The sequence below is a fragment of the Leiobunum rupestre genome, chromosome 4 (genome assembly GCF_980474605.1).
Source record: "Leiobunum rupestre chromosome 4, qqLeiRupe1.1.hap1, whole genome shotgun sequence".
In the NCBI taxonomy this organism is placed as follows: domain Eukaryota; kingdom Metazoa; phylum Arthropoda; class Arachnida; order Opiliones; family Sclerosomatidae; genus Leiobunum; species Leiobunum rupestre.
The window spans coordinates 2,894,800-2,909,698 of record NC_143387.1 but is presented as its reverse complement, the minus strand read 5'-3'; positions in this window follow the sequence as shown (position 1 = coordinate 2,909,698).

The following is a 14,899-nucleotide window of genomic DNA, read 5'->3' as shown; positions in this document are numbered from 1 at the left end:
TATATTCCAATTGGATTCCTATAAGAACCACTTTCCAAATGGATTCCTTTAAGAACCACTTTCCAATTGGATTCCTATAGGAAATGTATTTTATAGTTCCCAATTGGAATCCAATTGTGAGGTAAATCATTTCTTTTAACATTTTGCTTAGATTTCCCTAAAAGGCACGAATAATTATTTATTAAAATAAGCTAAGTTCTTACGAAAAGAGATTTTGTACCTAAAACTCTAAAGCCAGAGCCATCAAAATGGCTACCACAGAATGGACAAAATTTATTTGCCTACAATATTTATATTTAAACCAATTTAGTTATTGAACGTTGGGAAAACCAAGGAAAGCAATACAACACATTGGTTTTTGAATTCTTAATTATACTGTTTCCTGCTTGTGTTATGTAACTAACACCACAACACGATTTTAGCTAATACAAACATCTATTTTAAAATTATTCTGTGCAGGTTAATTAGATTCCAAATTATTACCAATTTTTGACTGTTTTGGTAGTGAAATTCCTATTGGTTTTCTATTGGAATGATTTACCAATGTCTTTTTAATAGATTTTGTGTTCCGTTGTCAATATTGTATCAATTCATTTAGCTTTTAACTTTTTACTAAATTTTATATTATGTATTTAGTTCATTTATTGACGGTTGCCATTATTTCTATTGATGTTTAATCGGCCTTTTATAGGCCGCTAAGCGTTTAAAATTCAGTTGAGAATACTCCAATAACTCAAAAAATAAATTTATATATATTTATTGGTTTTAATACAGGGTATGTAGGTTTTGTATGGGTCGAACCACGAGGCCAAAGCGCATGTTCAATGGGAATTGCGACACCAAACCAAAGGATTACCCATTGAATTTATATTGGAGAGTTTACCAATAAACCTACACTAGGACTGTTGCGCGAATTGAATTTGTATTGGAAATTATTTCAATAAATATCCAGCGGGAATTGTGATATCAACCCAACATATTATCAAATTTTTTTATTTATATTGGAAAAGTTTCCAATGAATTTCCAATAGGAATTCGGTTCATATCATCAAATATGTAATAGGTGTATTGTCAATGGTAAATTATTTCACGGTACTTATTACCGAAGAGCTGTAAAGCAAAACAATTGCATAGCACAATTCATTCAAAATGGTCAGCAGTACTACGAAGAAATCCAATTTTTTGTAGTTATGAATTATATGCCCGTAGAAGGTAAAGAAAATAAATGGGTAATAATTAAGTGTTACAAAACCAAAGAATGTGTTTTAAAACCGAATATGAAAATATCAATTAAGAAAAAAGATATGCATGCGTTTAAATTATCTAGTGTAAACAGAAAATGTATTTCGGTACATACTACGAAAAGTATAAATATTAAAACTTTTAGCCATGGTTTATTATAAATTGTTAAATTTTAAAAAAGCTGCTACTTCATGACTTAGAAAAAAACTTTATTTTATTCGGAGCTTTCGGACCGTGGTCCTTATTCAGCGACTGACTGTTACAAGTGATTCCTTAACACGAATACAAAACCAAAAATATTTCTACAATTGGGCAATGAGCTTTAACCCTACTCTCGGACTTTCATCGCGTGTTGCAATACCGTGCCAGACTAACTGTCGCCTCTCTGGGTTCTCCGCGTTAAGATCATTATATACTAAAAATACTATAAGACCGTTAGGTAGCCCAGAAAAAAAACGTATTTACAAGAATCGTTGAAAAATTATACAATGCTTAAACTTACAAATTTACATATATGTAAAAAACAACAACATTACTAATTAATTCTATTTATAGCAGTTACCTTATGGGCTACAAATTCTTTAGGTAAAACTGTATCGATTCTGTCCTAACTATTCTTCTATACAATTACCCTATATTTTAATTTTATATTTATCCAAATTAAATAAACCCCAACCTTTTACTCCAACTGAGCCACTTTCCAGATTTAAATTCCTGCCTTGTTCAATGAACACTGACTCTTTGAAATTTCTTTTAAACCAATTAGTTTCGTTACAAATCATTCTCGCCGAATCCCATTCAATTTTATGCTTACTATTGTTTACTATATGATACGCCAGGCCATTTTTTTACACGATTTTTATGTTCGTTCCGTCTCTTTTGCAGAGTTCTTTTTGTTTGACCTATATATGTTTCCTTACAGTTGCAGTCTATTGCGTAAATAACCCCTGTTTGAATTCAATTGGACCCAATTCGTTTCCTATTGGAAGCCTATTGGAAATATTTTACCAATAATTAACCTATTGGAACCAATAGATTATTAATTTTGCAAATTGGTTTCCAATTGGATTCCAATTATTTTTTCATAGGGGGAGTCAGGCCTTATACTTTTAAAATCAAAATTATCCAATCTCCCACATCGTTCGATCCACATTAGGCATTTTTGCAATTGTTTAATTGGTTTATAAAAAGGTAAAAACTTTAAATCTTTGTTATTAAACGTCGCTGGGTACCGCGAATCACTCCTACAGTTGCCGTAAACACATTTTCCCCCGTCTTAACTTTGCGATTAATTTCCATCTTTTCATTACAATTATAATTATAAATTATATCAATAGAGTTAGAAGTGACTGTTAAGTTACCACGTCCAAACATGAGGCCTAAGTCAATCTCTAAGCTCCATGCTCTAACCGACGAAGTTCGCTGCCATCTTTGTTGTTTACATGGCTCGTCTAGTTTTTCAAGGAGGGTCAAATAGAGGCCCCCTTTTTAGAGACAAATAAGCTTTATGTTTTTTTAATAGAGGGAACGCTATGAGTCGCTACTCCTTCTTAGATACACCTCCATGATAATATTAATATCTGGGATTCAATATAGCGGACGTAATCGAAAAAAAGGGCAATGCATATTAACAATTAAGATTATACAAACCGCTATAGTTTTGTCGAAAGCTTAATTTTTATTCCCGAAAAAAATAAAATGTTGATTTTTTCAACTAAAATGATCTCCGTTATTTATAGTAAATATTTGCCAAGTTTCATACTTTTATCACTAAGTGAAATATTCTGATGAAAAATTCGACTTACTATGTTTTTAAATCGAATTTATGGGCTATTTACAATAAATAACGCTTATTTCATGTTAATATGTTCACTTTATTAAATTTCAAATTGTAAAAGAATTTCGCCAATTATGTTTTTTGCGAGTAAATGGACTTTTAATATAAAAGCTCCATAATATTTCGGTGAAAACAATTGCACTCGATAAACAAAGGCCTAGGAAGAGAATTATAAAAGCTCCAATGAAATCCAACATGATCTTTGCTTCGTACTCTTGAAATGGCATCTCCCATATCAGTCTATCTACTGCTAAGTCAATTTTCTTATACAGCAAATGATAAATCCATTGTTCAAACATTGTCTGAAAACTGAAATAAATAGACAGTTACTTTAAACTGGTTTTCATCCAATGATAAAACGACCAAAATTTAATTAAATATATTTTAACGGAGGTGAAATTAATCCCATGATTTTAAAAATATTGATTGCTTTGGCTAAACAGTATTTGTCTCTCAGGATTGGTAATTAAAAATGTGTATTTCTAGTAGCTCCAGAACATTATATTGTAAGTTTATAGGACCTCTTTCAATTGCAACCCAGCTCTTTATATTGCGCCCTAGCTTTCCATAAGGTGCTTTTACCACAGGGCTGAGTAAAAACATTCGAAAATTTGCATAAGCTTGAGAACACTAAAGCTGGATTTTGGAGGTCCTGAATAATAATCGCTGCGTCGGCGTTGTTCAAAAATCATTCACAATAGTGTTTAGTGGAACGTTAAATAATATTTAAGCTAACTACGTAAAAAAATGTTTCGGTTAATAAAATCATTCGGTTTTCGAAACCTCAGCTTTTTCTGAGGCGTGCTCTACAAGCGAGTGTTAAGAATAATTTTTTACCTTCCAAACACAAGACACTCAACGGTTCGTTCTTTTACGTACTACGCCGAGAACTACAATATCATTTAATTATTCAAATTCACCTTTAAATATAGATCGGGCTATCATCTACACAGTTTCATCCTTTTTTAGGGCAGGGCCTTAGGCCACACCTCACACCATTGTCTCCATTTCAAATTAAACTATCGGATTGAACGCTGTTCACGGGCCAATTGCAGAGCCAAAATTAGAGCGATATAATTAATGAAAAACTTACGACGTTAGTCATCCCTCTACGACAACCACATAGAAGTAGTACAAACTATGTAAGGAGATCTATGTACGTTCTATTATCTTCGATGTAAGTAAGGAAATTCGTGACAACAATAATTCAAGTTGAATGTTTACTTTAAATTTGTATATAATAAATTAAATATCCTACATAGTACTGATAAGAATCTGTTTAAAATTTTTACTCTAGTAAATTGTTATTAGGATTCTTATGTTTTGACTTAATATTTTCAAACTTTTATATAATGGCTTCTAAGGGTAAACTAAAATGATCCAATTGGAAAGTTAACTATGTTGTCACAAAATGGGCTTATGATATCAAAATTGAGTGAAACAATCAAAGGAAAATTTTTAACGACTCTTTTTGTTTGCACATTAAATTACTTAACAACGTTAAATTCAAAAATAAAACTAGTTTACCAGCCGTAAATTTCTTATAGTTTCTGATTTAGTGTAGTAAGTAGGTAAACTGGCTCATTTAATCATTAACTCTAACGGATCGAAGCGACTTTTTATAAAGTAACGTGACCTTTTTTTTTAATGTGGCTCTTACGCCACAGTCTCTTTCTTTAACAAGTCTACGAGCACGCGCGAAAAATATAAGTTTTCCTAGCGCGTGTGCAAATGGCTCGTGCAAAAATATATTAAGAGCAACATTTGAACAAATTGGGGCAAGACCACTTTTTATTTTTTTAAATCAACTATTAAACCACTACCCATTTGAATCCGTCATATTCGACACCTGTCGGTCTATAATACGATTATAATATATAATAATATAATATAATAGTGTTAACTTTTTAATAATAAATATATTGATGATACATTTTAATTATTAGTTTTATATTAAGTATAAAATGTATAAACCTTAGTCTATAATCACTAATTAATGAACCAGGGCGAATATCTCAAAATCTGTTTTAGCTACGAATTTCTAATTTCCAGGAAGCATAGTGTTTAGGGAGAACACCTGCTGAAATTGTCGATGACCTTGAACCATGTCTTCATGGTCATTTCAACAATATATCGAGAACTATAAGTGTTAGAAAATTGGTTCGAATTAGAAAAGTGTTCCCTGTTACATTTAGGTCTAATTTCCATAAATATATAAATATTTTATACTCCAAACTGTTTATATATCGGTAACAGAGGGAGCTACAAAACGTTAAGGAAGGCTGCGAGATCACCCCAGTGCCAAGCTGGTTTCAGTTGCTTGGATTTCTATTGGCTTGGCTTTTACGTAAACCATGGGTCTTCGAAATGGCGATGTTAAGAAAAAAGAGATTGCGACCTTCAAATTGAAAGTGGCCAAATCTACTAAAATCCCATAAAAGATAAAATTATAAACCAAGTGATTTCTACCTTGAAAGCTATGACTTCGACCTTCAAAACAGCGCTTTACTAAATTTGAAATCTGATCACACTTTTAAACGTTCGAGTTCTGCAGTTTTCTTAAGTCCGACCTATGAGTGCTTACCACTACAGATTTATAAATCACCGTACATTTTCCTCAGAACGTCTTTTTCTCGAGTCGTACAATTGGTGTTAATCGCAAAACTTAAATAAGTTGTTCGGAAAACTTTCGAAAGATAAAAGCTGTAAGTTGATTCGGTGCCATTTACTGCGAAAGTCATCAACTGTTTCCACGTGAATGTGTTCGCCAGAATTATATTTTCCTTTTTCGAATTGGCCTCGTATATTTCGCTGTCCAGAGCATCGATAACTGGGTAAAAGGATTGGCGACCTTCTAAAGATGTCAAAATTTGCTTCAGAACAGGATTTGCCTGGCTCTAAATTACGGATAAAACAAGTAACCTTTTTAAAATTTACAAAAGGAGTTTGAAAAATTAAATTATTCGCCTAGATTAAGATTAGGAATCCCCTTACATTTTGGCACACACGGAAATATATGAATACGATATCAAACCAACAAATTAGCAAGTTATAAGTGATCTCGTCAATTTTAGTAATTTATTTTGCAATTTTAAATTTTGTAGTTTTGTGTTATTTTGGGTAGTTTCGACGACATTTTCTAATTTTCGCTAGTTTTCGATAAGGTTTCGAAAACGCCTTTGTGTTATATCTCAAAAATACACAACTGAAGGAGCATTAATCCAATCAAATTAATTTTGTCAGGTTTATTAATATATGTGTAAATATAACTTAAAGAACTTTAAAATCCAAAAATTGTGTGGGACGTTGAAAATTCCTATCAATCTAAATACCGACCTTATCCCCAACTTCGGTTAATTATTTGGTGACATTCCAACAATAACCCCCATTTAGGGAAAAGTCCCTTATATTGCTTACTGGATCATTCCATGACAAATCAACTAGAGGTGTCCACCCTCCCATCTTAGATTTCATTGGAATTTCGTATATAGGGTACTGAATTGCGGAAAAGTCGATTTCCAAGTTTTTAATATTGTACGATTAGCTGATTTCGAAATATTCGATACCAAATTTTGGCAAAAATGGTAAAAAATGACGTTGACCCATAAACATAAATATTTATATTTTTTCAAATAATAGTCCGATTTTAACGGGGCCATGTTTATTTTAAAGACATTTTTAGGTACCTTTTGTAACAAAAAAATGAAAATTCTATTCGGAACAGTTCCAATATTAAAATACAGTTAAATCATTTGACCTTTGACCTTAACCAGTTACTCAATTTTAAAAAAATATTTATTATTTTATTTCGAATTCCCCAAGAAAAATAAACTTTTCTCCAGCCCCAATAGCTCTTTAATATAATACCAGAAGAAAATAGGTCTGAGCTATACAAGTCGTCATATTTGAACACCAATTCCTTTCACGCATACATTTCACCATTATACAGCAAAATCGCAATCGAAATACCTAAAGATATTAAAAAAAGAGCTTCAGCCTGGGATTGCGATAGTACAGGTTGATTTCGCTGAAAACTACTCTTTTGTTGTTCAGGACGAAATGTAGGGTTTTCATTGGGAAACAACCCAAGCGACGATTCACCCGTTCGTATTATATTACCGAGAAGAAGGGGTTCTTAAGCACATATTGTGACACAAGATCTCAAGCATCTACTACAGTCTACATGTTTCAGTTAAAATTTCTGGAAAAACTAAAACAGAAAATTCTTGCCTTGAATAAAGTTATATATTTTATTGATTTTTTTAAAGATGCCTTTGAAAACATAGACATTTCAAATAATGAGATCAAAAAACAAACTTTTTAGAGACACGATTTTTAGACGTAGTAACGATAAAAGGAACTCAGCGGTACCATAAATTCATTATTATATATATTATTATATTATATTATAGAAAACGCTATTGGGGCTGGAGAAAAGTTTATTTTTATCGAAAACTAAAAATAATACCTTGAGATTTTAGCATTTTTTACTAACTCACATATCGGGAATTCTAAATAAAATAATAAATATATTTTTTTAAATTGAGTAACTGTTTAAGGGTCAAATGATTTAACTGTATTTTAATATTGGAAATGTTCCGAATAAAATTTCCCTTTTTTGTTACAAAAAGTACCTAACAATGTCTTTAAAATAAACTTGGTCCCGTTAAAATCGGACTATTATTTGAAAAACTATAAATATTTATGTTTATGGGTCAACGTCATTTTTTTCCATTTTTGCCCAAAATGGTATCGAATATCTCGAAATCGGCTAATCGTACAATAATAAAAACTTGGAAATCGACGTTTTCGCACTAAAGTACCCTATATACGAAATTTCAATGAAATCTAAGGTGGGAGGGTGGACAAATTAAAAATATTTGGTAGATTTTTCTTGGAATGACCCTACTAATAAACATTATTTGGTGAACCCCATTCACAAAATGTTTCGTCCTCAACACTCTTCATCCTCCTTTTGCCCGGGAAATGGTCTAATTAACAAATTAATAACGTTTCATCTACTTCACATTATCTTGAATTCTTATTCATTAAAAACAAAATTTACCTTATCCCGAAGATATGCCGGTGAGTTATCTTAGATTTGAAATTTATCAATATCCCCCAAGGTTCTATCTTTATTACGATTTTCATTATCCTGAAGTTATCTGTATTCTGGAGAATTCCCCAAAGGTTCTATCTTTACTAAGATTTACCTTATCCCGGAGAATTCCCCAAGGTTCCAGATATCTGTATTCTGGAGAATTCCCCAAGGTTCTATCTTTTTAAAGATTAACCTTATCCCGAAGATATCTGGATTCTGGAGAATTCCCTAAAGTTGTCACTTTATCGAGAATTACCTTCTCTATAAGATATCTGTATTCTGGAGAGTACCCCAAGGTTGTCACTTTATCGATATTTTTTCCTTGTATTTGTGCAATATCATCGATTTTTTCGTAGACGGTGAAGGAAGAATCTGACGTCAGAAAGCTGCCCAAAAATATGACGAAAATGAAGCATCCAATGCACCACAATCCAATTACCATTCGTGATAAGATTCCCTTTGGTAGCGATGGTATTGCTGCGAAATGAAAGGTTATCGTTAAACCTTAATTACAATTATTGCGCCGAGAAAAAGAAAGATCAATGTTTGAATGGTGTACGACCTCGTCTCAAATTTGAAACCAGGCGTGAGTTTGAGCCCAAACACTTAATTTGTTTGTGAAAAACCGCAAACCCGATGTTATTTTTACCTTAATTCTAAGTTTGAGCGTAGCCTTCCTAAAATATGTAATTTGAGCTTTAATATATTAGTCTTATATGGATGACCGAAACCCTTCAATTTCTTGTGATGAGACTTTGAGACAAGGTTCAGTTTTTCTAACTTTATAAGTAACTTTGAAGTAGTTTGGTCCATCTCAATGCAATACTTTATTTTCAAATTTTAGGCGTGAGATTATAAATGAGGCGGACTATTTCCCTTGGTGTTGTTATTTTGACTCGAAGCGCGCTACTAATTGCTCATTTTGTAATTCCCTAGTTTTCGATGAGCCCGAAACAAGCCGAAGGATTTATTAAAGAATAAAGCCAGATAATCCGCGCAAGACAAATACTAAAAAAAAAAGTCCTAGTTGAAAGCTTCTTAGAAATGGGAATATTACTGAATCTGAGAAGATTTACTCTAATTTGTATAAGAAGGATCCCGAAAATGTGTTTGTTAAAGTAAGCCCGAACTAAGACCAACAAGTTTATTTAAAAGCATTGGGTGATCTCAGGCCCAAAAGCAGATAAAAATTTAAAAGTAATATATTTTGTAGGAACAATATTTTAAAGGTTTATCTGGAACTACAGGAGTAGGATGTACCAGCATCTTTGCCAGTTTTCCATGTAGAGGTACACGGGGGGTCGGCACCGGAAGTCCCCGCTTCCTTCCTCCCCTCGGGTCATTGACCCCCGCCGAGTGGCGCGTGTACTGCGCGCTGATTGCCTGGCGCGGTTACCACGCGGCGCGTATACTTCGCGCCCATTGGCTCGCACGGCGCGTATACTGCGCGCTAATTGGCTGACTCGAAATTATTCAAAATGGCGCTGATTGGCTGTATTTTGGCGCGAAAATGGTCAGTGCTCCTTTAAAGGAATTCCCAGGCTCGCTATACTCTGCCCCCGTTTTCCATTGTTAATGCGGTGACAGGTTTTGATTAAGTGTTTATCGGGGAATGCACCGTTGCTAGGTTACTCCGCGCGCTGTTAGAGGAACAACAAACTTAGCAAATACTTTTAGTAACAATACCGAGAGAATCGCAAACAACTATTAATTATGTCATATTTCTCGAATTATTACGTCTGTCAAACTGAGGTCGCGCGATTTTATTTGCCGGAAAAATGGCCGGGTTAAATAGGCACCGTGTGACCTTGTAGCTATAAAATAAAAGCATTTTTGGCGGGAATGAAACATGTGTTTAGTTTAGGTAATGTAAACGCATAGACTCTGAATTATAAAAGGTTTATTAACATGAATATGAAATTTTGGCGGATAAATCGGCATATTTGATAGGGATTAATCAACAAGGAAATATTAATCAGTTTTATAAGCTGTGTTTTATTAACCGTTAGGAAATGCGATAAAAAGGACAAAGGCTTAACATTATTATATGAACTCTTAGTAATTTGGAAAATTCACGTGATTTGGCCGCCATCTTTAATGTTGTATATTCAAACGGGTTCTGTAGGGTGGCCATCTTTGTTATTTTTAGGAAATTTACCATATTTACGTTGGCGTTATCTCACGTGATCATCTTATTTACGGTTATGGAAAGGGGTCTTCCATAAAGATTACATTATAACATTTGTCAATCATGCATTTTTTAGGTTGCTATCAAGTTTCAATATTTTGTTCGCGTATTGAATATACATAATAGTATTAAGAACTTTCTAATTTATATTGAATACATTGCCACTATAGGAAATATTTACATAAATCAAACAAGGTCGGTTCACGCTCATGAAATTTAAATAAACGTAATAAGTAATTACATTGTTATAATAACAAACAAAACATTTACAAATAAAAAAATTATTTATAAACTTAAAATGTTTTTGAAACAGCGATTTATAGTCGTCCTGTATTCATCCATATTATAAATATAACTATTAAAATATAACTTAACATTTTTAAATACAAAAGTAAATTAATTAAAATTTAAAAAACGCAGCCGATACATTTAAGCGATCATACAAAATAGTAAGAAATCAATTTCATTGCACGAAACGTTTGTTTGATTTATAATACATTTTTAACTGTCTGCTACGTTTTACATTCTGTGATGGTAATATGTTAATTTTTGGGTTTTAGTTCTTTAACAATTAATCTAGTTTACATCTAAAAAACCAACTTATACCGTCAATGTGTTGTTATTTGAATAAAATTGATAATAAAACAACGTTTTGTTAAAAAGTTTTAATATAAAATTTCAAAAATGAATAATACAATGTTATAAAATAATTTTCAACTCTGAACCTGAAATTAAATATGTTTGTCAAATTGTTATCATTTTTTAGCGTACCACGTCTCCAAAGAAATGTCCGTACTTTGGGCTCCATTAGAAATGTAAATTCCCGGCCATTTGTAAAATACGGTGACTACCAATCTAGTGAGCGATTGTAACGTAAGAGATACTAAAAAGACATAAGTTTGAAAAATATAAGTTTAAAAAAAAATACAAGTTTAAAATGGTTTAACGTACCTTTTTTTAAAGGCCATGAATAATCCACTGTTTGTTATTGAGTCAATTAAAATTAAGTTAACTTGCAGGAATGTTTTAATAGCGCGAACTTTTTGGGTAACCTCGGCGAAAGTCTATCTCTCGATTTTCGGGAATCCTCGGCGTTGGCGCTCCTCTGATTACCGCGAACTATCTCTCTCCGCGTTCATCTCCATTTTTAACGCTGTGATTGATTTTGAACAGGTGTTGAGCGGAGAATCCTCCGTTGCTATGGTGACCTAGGCGCGACGTTTATTTGAGTATCAACAAACTTAGCAAATACCTTTAGATTGTTTCGATGTTTTATTCGTTAACCTCGCAGTGAAACAAGTTGTCCCTATATTAAGAATCAGCTCGGTATACAATTTGCAGCTCTAGCTTTGTAAATGTTTCACTGTATACAATGTCTTTACCCACATCGTGTACATTTTCTTCAAAAATATTAGTTTTCGTATAACCGAAACCTTTTAGTTATACCAATCGACCATGTTTAGGTAAATATAATGCATTTATAAGTTCGCGTGGTGAACACATAATAGTATTAAGAACTTTCTAATTAAATTGAATAGATTGCCACTATACGAAATATTTACATAAATTAAACAAGGTTGGTTCGCGCTCATGAAATTGATATAATAGTAAATTTTGTAGGGTAAATTACTTGACTTTGTAATGGATATTTCAATAACCGTTCATCATTTTAATAGATTAATGATGGTATAATTAACAACGTCTGAATTTTCCCCGCTAAAAGATTTGTCCATAAAGATTGATTATAAAAAGTTTTAAACGCCGGTATCTATCTGTTGGAGAAACAGGACAACGACGTTTCAATTCAGAAGACTGAAGTAGGAGAGAAGAATTATAGGATTAATTTACAAGGTTGCTATACTTTGTAGATCCCACACCTTTAGTCCGCTTTTTCTATTGTTTTAAATGTTTTTTTGTGTGATAAGTTATTATTATTATTTACATTTTCATAACAAGGTGAAATGATATCAAGGTATTGGAAATTTGTTAAATACCGCGGTAAAGAAATAAATAAAACGTAACAATTTGCACAGTTTTTGCATTTTAAGTTTAAAAAATTTTATTTTTGGAAAACATATAACATTTAGAATGATTAAATTTTCCTATTAGATAATCAATATAACATGTTTAAAAGATCGCAGAATTATTTATTAACTTTTATCCGTAGATAGAAGAACAATTTGGAGTCTCCCTGGACATGGAATGGGCAATTGTTGGAGATGAAATTTATTTATTGCAGGTAAAGTGCGAACTCCTTGATTTTAATACGCGTTGTATTTTATTAGACCAAATCGTCAGCTTATCAGACGAAAATTCAATAATTAATATCATAGCCCGCTAGGTGACTCTACTTTTAGTTATCCTGCAGATGCAGTTGTTATAACAGCTTTTTCAGTTTAGTTCGACATTTCGATCACTTTCCATTGTCATTAAATATATTCAATGTGCTATTAAATTTCGTTGTAATAATTTGATTACAGACACATAGATTAAAATATTATGATAGATAGATAGTCGTAAAACAACGATTTTTTTTCTTATTCGCTTTTTATACTGAGAAACGTATTCTTTACCGCGATATTTTTGACAAATAACTACAGAAATCTACTAACAAAAAGTCCTGTCTTATTCGCTTTTTATACTGAGAAACGTATTCTTTACCGCGATATTTTTGACAAATAACTACAGAAATCTACTAACAAAAAGTCCTGTCTTATTCGCTTTTTATACTGAGAAACGTATTCTTTACCGCGATATTTTTGACAAATAACTACAGAAATCTACTAACAAAAAGTTCTGTCTTATTCGCTTTTTATACTGAGAAACGTATTCTTTACCGCGATATTTTTGACAAATAACTACAGAAATCTACTAACAAAAAGTTCTGTCTTATTCGCTTTTTATACTGAGAAACGTATTCTTTACCGCGATATTTTTGACAAATAACTACAGAAATCTACTAACAAAAAGTCCTGTCTTATTCGCTTTTTATACTGAGAAACGTATTCTTTACCGCGATATTTTTGACAAATAACTACAGAAATCTACTAACAAAAAGTTCTGTCTTATTCGCTTTTTATACTGAGAAACGTATTCTTTACCGCGATATTTTTGACAAATAACTACAGAAATCTACTTACAAAAAAGTCCTGAAAGATTAAGAAACTAGTCTATTAAATTAAACCCAAAGCGCCACAAATCATGAAGCTACTAAAATAGGTATCAAACATTAGTTAAAAAACTTGTGTTTAAGTTGTTGTGATAACAAAACATGATTTTCGGTGAAATGACCCTAAAGTTTAATTACCAACAACAATAATTTAAATATCAAATTGATAGGCTGGTAATTGTTAGCATGTTTCGTTAAAAATTAACTTGATTAACTGAGTTCTATATTTTTAGTATAATTTATTATCTATAATAATGTAGTATTTAGGTTATGTAAAAAAAATTTTGGCCATTTATCTAGCTGTACTTTTTCCAAAAATATTGTTCATAGGATATAAGGTGCTAGACTTTATAAAGTATGTCAAATCTGTTAAAATTTAAAAGTACATATCGCCGGAATAAATTGCAACTCTATTTTCATTCTTATTATAACTGACAATAGCGATCAATAATAATTCCCATTGAACCGTATAGGAGTGAAACGCTCAATAACTGACCATAAAAATAACCTAAAAATGGTTAACCAAGTAACTTCTAGCTCTGTATTTGACGGTAATTAGAAAGTCATACTTATCGACTGCTGCTTTTTGAAAACGTTATAGTAGCAATGTACACGTCTAACACGAATAACCGTTTAAAAGTTAATATAGGGGTGACTTGTTTAGGTAATCCGAATCCGTAGATACCGGCGTTTAAAACTTTTTATAATCAATCTTTATGGACATATCTTTTAGCGGGGAAAATTCAGACGTTGTAAGTAATTTACCCTACAGAGTTTACTATTATATAAATTTCATGAGCGCGAACCAACCTTGTTTAATTTATGTAAATATTTCGTATAGTGGCAATGTATTCAATTTAATTAGAAAGTTCTTAATACTATTATGTGTTCACCACGCGAACTTATAAATGCATTATATTTACCTAAACATGGTCGATTGGTATAACTAAAAGGTTACTGTTATACGTAAACTAATATTTTTGAAGAAAATGTACACGATGTGGGTAAAGACATTGTATACAGTGAAACATTTATAAGGCTAGAGCTGCAAATTGTATACCAAGCTGATTCTTAATATAGGGACAACTTGTTTCACTGCGAGGTTAACGAATAAAACATCGAAACAATCTAAAGGTATTTGCTAAGTTTGTTGATACTCAAATAAACGTCGCGCCGAGGTCACCATAGCAACGGAGGATTCTCCGCTCAACACCTGTTCAAAATCAATCACAGCGTTAAAAATGGAGATGAACGCGGAGAGAGATAGTTCGCGGTAATCAGAGGAGCGCCAACGCCGAGGATTCCCGAAAATCGAGAGATAGACTTTCGCCGAGGTTACCCAAAAAGTTCGCGCTATTAAAA